Source organism: Lichenostomus cassidix, chromosome 1Aa (assembly GCF_008360975.1).
Source record: "Lichenostomus cassidix isolate B80296 chromosome 1Aa, HeHo_3.0, whole genome shotgun sequence".
NCBI lineage: Eukaryota > Metazoa > Chordata > Aves > Passeriformes > Meliphagidae > Lichenostomus > Lichenostomus cassidix.
In genome coordinates, this window is record NC_139480.1 from 40,373,766 (window position 1) to 40,381,724 (window position 7,959).

A 7,959-nucleotide genomic window follows, 5' to 3' on the forward strand; every position below is an offset into this window, starting at 1 on the left:
AGTCAGGTTAGGGCCCTTTATCTTCTTTTACAGCGACTTATTAAGCAGCACAGTGTCTTAGACCTTATTGTTGCAAGACACTGCTTGACCTGCTGTAAAGTAGGGAATCAGTTTTTCTATAGTTGCTAATACATCTGCTTGCCTGATTTGTACCCTGTCAATTAAGATGGTATTTTAGAAAATGATACTTTCTGCATGCTGCTACTTACTCAAACTATTTCAAATGGACCAGTCACAAACCAAGGCAGTGCATAAACTGTAAATTCTCACTTGAAAATTACTCATAGTTTTTTGATCAAATTCCCTGTTTTAACAAGGTTTCAGGCCCATTTTCAGATGTAAATACAGCTGTGAGTTAATTAAATAATTTCCATGACCCAAGCTGTGAGAAGGACTTGATTTTAAAAGAAAAAAACCCATGTATTTTCCTTTCAACTTCTTTTTTGGGTGGGGTAGATTAGTTTTTACAGTGGACTTGAGGAGTGGCAATACAAGTTCTGTAGAGAATGGCACGAGTTCAGCGGTACCATGGCATAGCAGACAATTTGTAATCCAAAGTAAGGAGACCAAATGAATAGCTGCTGTTCATGATCAGTGGCCTTATGAGGATCTCCATTATTGGTGAGCACAGAGATGAGGAGGCAGCAGTCAACACAGCAAAGAATATTTGGCAGAGTATGGATGACAGAGCTGGGAATTTGGGCTGCTTCATGTTTGGTACCAAGGGGTAGAATAACTGTTTTAATTACATTGAGCTTCTGAGACTTTGATTTTCACATGAGCAGAGGATAATTAGAAAACAGTCCTGCTCCAGGCTTGAAGCCTTCTTTTTAGATCCACACAGCTTAGGGTGGAGTGTCAGGACTTGTGTTAAACATTATATTCCCAGGGGCCCCAAGCTCAGCCTCTGGAACTTAAGGATTAGCAAGTTGAACCCTTTTACTCATGAATGCATATCAAGGCATTGCCTGGAGAGACACAGTGAATAAAGCATACACAACAGCATTATATTTTGCCTTTTAAGTTTTTCCTTTGTTAAAAACAGTAACACAGAGCTTCCATTCAGTTCTGATGCTGAAGCAACAGTTTCTCAATAGAAGAAAGCATCTCTCTATTCTCAGATGCAAATAGGAAATTTTTAATGAGGGGACCTTTAGAATTTTTTTTTAGTTGTAAGTGCTTAAATGTCTACATATAAAGATTCTAATACAATAACACAATACTTGGAGATGTAAGAGTACAAACCACCTAGAACAAATCTTGAAACAGCACAGGTTACATCACTCCCTGCCACCACCATCCATGGCACTTGCAAAAAATATCAGACCCTGTAAAGTCTTCAAAATCCAGTGTTTCTACTGAGTTACTCAGTTCTAGGAGGCAATAAGAATGCTGATGTGACTTTATGTACATGCTCATCTCTTAGCTGAAGCAATGGTTTCAGAATCAATGGGAATCTTGTGTTGAAGCCAAGGACAATCTTTAAGCCAAAGTTAAATCTTCCTTGACCTGATGTCAAAGGACTCACAACATTCAGTACTTATACAATATCTATTTAAGGTTTAAGTATTTACTTTGGAGTGCCCAGGATGTTGCACTTAATTGACCAAAAAGGTGCACTAGTATTGCAGGTGAGACAGAGAGTAACATGCAACTAGTAAACTCTTCTAAGAAAAAATATGTGAAAACAATGTAGTCAGGAATCACTGCTGAAGTTGAATGGAAAAATATTAAAATATTTAACTAAAATATAATAGCTGTGATAATCTCTCTCTCCTACTCCATCTGCTGAAAATAAAGCTGTCTGACATCTTAAACAATAAAGAAGAGCCTGGAAGAAAAGTCATACTCCTCCTACCTACAAAAATCTGGATGGTGTCAGATATAACTTTAAAAAAAATATTACTTTATTTCTATAGAATATGTATTGTCTCATATAGATTCAACGTGTTGTTTTTAACCGATTATTTTCTTTTGCTTTTTAAGCTTTGAGAGGAAAAATGCTCTTCAGGAGTCGTTTTTTGCAATATAACACCATCTGGTGGAAGTAAAGAAAAAGACAAACCTTTTGATAGTAAACCTGTCTTGATAATTGGGAAGTTTTAGTTTCCTAATATTAATTGTCTTCAATGGGCTCTTGAGGCTTTAGAGCACCAAATCACTTTTAACCATATAATTTTCACTCTTCTCTACTCAATTTGTTTGCTTCATTTATTTAGTTTTAATGGATTTACTTTTAAGAGGCTTAAGGATGTTCTTAAATGTAAATAGGCACTTTAGTATTTCTTAATATATCTGATCTGTAAGACAAGACAGAATTTTCCACATGGTAATATAAAATGCTTCAGAATATTTTGCTAAATGTCAAGCAAGATTCATCATGTAGACTACTGCTGTATATGTTTGGTCTGATAGAATTTGATGTTGTTCTCTTTCAAAAAAAATTGTTAACAAGATTACCTTCTTTGTGCTAAATGGGCCTCTTTTCACCCTGAATTTTTGATTAAGATCTTAGGAAAAAAAATTCTAGTTTTACTACCTCTGCACTTTAGGAGCTAAATTTCATTTTGCAATGCATTGAAAATTCATGGGTCACCAGAGTTTGCAATATATGCTGATAGTATCTGTGCTCTCTCTGTGGTCATCATGTTCTTTCTGTGCTGTCACCAACAAGATGTTGTTAAATATTGTGGGCACAATAAGAGTGGAAATAAAACATATATCTATTAAAAAAAATCTTTCTAGAAAAATATAGGGGTAAAAAAGAACAAAAAAAATTGTGTTGATATTTGTTTTTCTGTAGAACTAAATATTCTCTCTGGAGATGTTTCCTAGGATCCTCAGTGTCTCACCTATTTTTTTGCCACCTGCTAGTCTCACAAGTTAAATACTTAGGCATCCCAAATGTCCACCAGGCAATTATTTGGGGAATTAAGGCATGCTACCACCATGCCTTAATTTGCAGCAGAATTTGCAGCAGAAGGACCTAAGCAGACTTACAGACAGGCACCTTATGCACTCTTGGACACCAGCAGGTCAGCAAAACCTTTCCAGGGAATTGCTGAGCTCAGTGACATGGTCACAGCCAAGGGCCAGCCTGTCTGCCAGTTTCTGCTGGAGTTTTGGCCTGATCAGCCAGTCCACAGGAGTGTGCCAGGGCCAGAAAACCATAATTTTTGAAACGAGAAAGTGTTGTGCTATAACGTTTTAAACAGGCCTAATAGCACACTGTGGATATAACTGTGGCATTGGCTCTGTAACAACTTCCTGTCCTGTACTTGACAAAAGGATTCTCTCTGGACTCTAGAAAGCCCAGAGGGAATGCAGCTGGCAGGGGAGGACCTTTGATGGTGCAGAGCTGCTGAGCCCTTCTTGTGTGCCAGGGAGAAAGTCATCTCAGCAGTGGTATCAGGGAAGTGTTGAACGTGGCAAACATTCAGAGTGGTTGGCACATATACATGGTGGGAGAGGATCTATTTGCCTTGCCTGCTGTTTTCAGTGAGGGAAGCTCAGGGTGACACGATGTCCAGCTGCACCCAGGACATGCAGACACCTGGCTGCTGCCCTTTGCATGAACAGGGGCTACCTGTTAAATTTGGTTCAATATCCATGACTCTCCTACCTGAGACAATTTGGATGGAGTCAGATAGAACTTAAAATTTAGGACTGTGTTTCTGAAAAATCATTATTTTGTATAGATTATAAGTGGGTTTTTTTATAATTTATTTATTTTAATTTCAATTTAATTTTGAAGTACATGCCTAGAATAATTTAATTGTGCTATATAAAGAAGGTATTGTTTCCATTGTGTTATTAAGCATGTGGGACAAGGACTCCAATTTGCTGGGAACAGAAGTTCATGTTTAAGCCATACTGCTGAACAGAAAATGGGAAACCTAGATTCAAAGGAATGTGCAGCTAAAATAAGTCAGAAGACTGTACCATTTTAATTCCACAGATATTTATGAACACACAATGAGATCTATCATACTTATGGTAATATTGAATGGCTTTGTTATAAATTATATTGCCAGTTTTGTAAGGAGATATTCATTCTTTTTCAATGACTTGACAATGAGTTTCACAAATTTATTGTGTCTTGTAACATGAATACATTTTGGATATTGTTAAGCAAGGTGGATTTAATTGTTGTTTTCAACCTATGTTAACTTTGAGGGAGTGAAAAACACCATTATTGTTTAAGTGAGGGTTTTTTTAACGAATATTCTATATTTTAATGAGTCCTTCTCTTTCCTTTTTAAAACTAATGTACATGGCTATACTACATTGCTCCATTACCTTAAATTCTGTTGCACCAGAGAAATTCTTTATTTCCCAAATAGATTCTTAGGGCCTATAATAATTTCAAAATTATTGCCTGGCTTTTTCTGTTTTTTCCATGTGTTGTGGTCTAACATTGGTAGGCAGCTAAGAACCAGACAGCCTTCACTCACTCCCCACTGAAGTGCAATGGGAGGACAAGAAAGAAACATTAAAACCAAAGAAATCTGGTTGTCTAACCATTAATTAAAAAAAAAAAAAAAAAAAGTAATAAATGAAGGATAAATGAAAGAAGAGAGAAAGAAAACAAAGTTAGTGATGCCAAAGCATTCACTCACCATTTCCTTCAGGTAGACCAATGTCCAACCAATTAATCTTTTCTCTTTCTTTGGCAGACCATGCTGCTATATGACATGAAATATCTCTTTGGTTAGTTTGGATTGTCTGCCTTTTCCCTAACTATTTTGCACCCCCAGCCTAATCAGTACTGGGGCAGAAAGAGAGGCAGAGGTGGCCTTGGTGCTGTGCAGATGCTGTTCATCAACAGTCATCACATCAGTGTGTCACCAATATTGTTTTGATCATGAATACAATCCATAGCACTGATTAAGCTGCTATGAACAAAGTTAACTCTATCCCAGCCAGGCCCAGTATAGCACATTATTGTTGCATGTCACTGATTCATATTCAAAACTTCTGTGCTAAGTACAGCATCAAAAGCAGTTTCGTACACAGCCTTCACCACAATAAAAATTTATTCAAGAAGATACATGAAACCTTCCATTCTGTTCTTCACCTGAAGTGAGTGCAGGATTAGTCTGCAGTCTTTTTTGTCACTGCTAGGAAGCTGATTTTATCTGTCTTATTTATAGGCAAAGGTTTCGTTTTCCCCTGCTTAAGGTCACAAAATTAGAAAACATAGCTAGAAGTGTACCAGTTGTATTGAAAATAAAACCATACAAACCCCAGCACAGTGCCCCAAATTCTGGGTCGGCAGGATTAAGGCATGTAAATGGGAACTTTTGGAAATTTAGCTTTAGCTGTGAGACTGGAAAGGATCCGTGGTGTTTCATGAGTGAGAGTGCTCAGTGAGAAGAGTGACTGCAGAGCTTTTCCTGACCCAACCTAGATCACCCTGCTTGTGGCACACTCAGGACATCATAGTCTACCTGTGGACCCTTGCTGCTCTTAAATGGAGCTCCACCTCTTTCTGCTCTCTTCTCTGGTTCACATGCTGGCAGGAAATGAAGTCTGCAGAGGCAGAAAATGTTCCTAATGGGGTCAGACCCCTGAGCTGAAAATCACGAGTAAGATTTTATTATCTCTTATGTCCTTAAGAGAGAGAGAGAGAGGTAAGAGCATATCCTTATACATTTCTGTGCGGGAAAGTATGTGATTCTGCAGGCTGTTGCTGCCTCATACTAAAGAAATAAAGCTGTTCCTTTACATGTGAATGTTTGCCTGCATTGATAAAACTATAAACTTCAACAAGAACAGTTTGCCTCCTGCACATCTGTCTCAATTCTTTGACCTTTATTGATACATATATAAAATATGTATCAATAAAGCATAGGGAATATTTGGAATATAAGGAATATAAGGAATATTTGTTCAAATCCACATGCCCAGAATGGTGGAAATTAGGTTATTTCAATCAATAGACAAGGAATAAATGCCACTGACCAGAACACAAAGAGATTTTCAGATAATTTCACAAAAACCTGATGGCCAGTAGGTGGTACCCTTATTCCAGATAACAAATAAAGGCGGGGGGTGGAGGGAGGGGGGGATAAAACCAAATAGCTGATATTCAACTCAATATTGTGAGTATTTTCCTCCCCTATTAGCCACTGCAGACTCCAGCACTCACTCTGTAAAGATCATTGGGAAAGCCTAATGAGGATTTGGGGAAGGAACCTGTATGTGAACTGTGAAAGTGTCAGATTCTGTTATTGACAATCTTGTATTGCTGGAATTAGACAGTGTAGCTTTCCCTGTAGGATGCTTTAACCATCTTGTAATCAAGCTTTTATGCATTTAAGAACTTTATATTCACGGTAAGGACATAAACCTCTGACCCACAGGCTGTACCACTGATGAATATAATTAACTCAATAATGCTAAAATATGTTTTAAACTTTATGTTTAATTTGTGAGAGCATTGCAACTTTTATTTTGTTTTAGTTTTGGGGTTTTTTTCTGATACAAGCTTTTTATACCAGTTTAGGCAATTCTTAGGGCATGGAAGGATGTTATGAACAAAATTGACTTTATTAGCATAGGAAATATTTCTTTACCTAAAGGGCTGTCAAGCTGGCACAAGTTGCCCCGGGAAATAGTCAGGTCACCATCCATAGAGGTATTTAAGATGTGTAGGTGCAGCATTTAGGAATGTACTTTAGGGGTGTACTTGGCAGTTCTGGGTTAATGGTTGGACTAGATGGTCTGAAGGGTCTTTTTCAACCTAAATGTTTCTATGTTTCTAAAATTAATTAGTCAATGTACTGTTCCTTCAAAATACCCCCTTTGAAATGACTAGGGCAGAACATGGGAAATAAAAGTCACTACATGTTATGGGAGAATGGGAAGCCTTTCAAACTGATCCTGAAATTTTTGTACTGTTAATTGAAATTGGTATAAAAAAAAGTTGGTTGTAAGAATTTATCTTTTTAAAAGAAAAGTGTAGACACAACCATATTCAGTTTCCAATATTGGTCTGAATACTCTTTGGGGTGGAGGTGTAGGTGGTACTGAACATCAATACTCCTGAAGATAACAATTGCAAATAATTACAACCTTTCCCTATCTATTATTCCCACTCATATAACTAGAATCAAGTTACATTCATTAGAAAGTGATGAAATGATACCTTATTTTTCTTCTCTTTTTTTCCACTACCTTCTCTTTCATTTTCTTAACTTTTAATTTAAACCAATAAGCATTGCAAATATTAGATATTGTGAGTAAAAAATACCTTAAATTTTTACATTAACATGAAACAGATATGTAAAAACATCTTATTTTAAAAAGGGACAGTAGGCTGATAACACCCAAAGAGACCAGCTTCAATAGAAAGTATCTTCTGATCCAAACTCAGCTTTGGGCCTTTCAAGATGCACATAACTCAGCACCCAACCTTCATGCAGAAAATCTGCTCTTAACACTAGTAGAAATTTGGTGTCTCCAAATCTAACTTCGTTGGCCCCATTAGAATTCATTATTTTTTATTCTACTAAACCAAACCAAACCAAAACAGAAAAACCAATAGGAAATATAATTTTGTCTGAATTGTTGGCTTTTTTAAGTGACAGCTCTAGGGAAATTATTCATGTGAGCACAAATTTTATTGTTTCTCATTCTTCATCTCTATATTCTCCTGCCCTCCTGAATCCATCTGGTATTGGTCTATGCTAGGACTCTCTGACATCTCTCAGTCTCTCATCGCCTCCCAATGGGCCTGGCTGCACTAGAATATTTTTTTGACACCCTTGCCATTTTTTAAAATTGCATTACTAAAGGTCATGAGTTATGTATCCAGCCCTGTATGAAATTGAAGGGGTTGATGTAGTTTTATCCTTTCCAGCCTTAAAATTCCTCTCTCATACTATAACAAATTTTTTTCCAACACCATTATTTCAAAAGCTGAAAGCTCCTTTTCATCTTGCAAACAAAAAATGT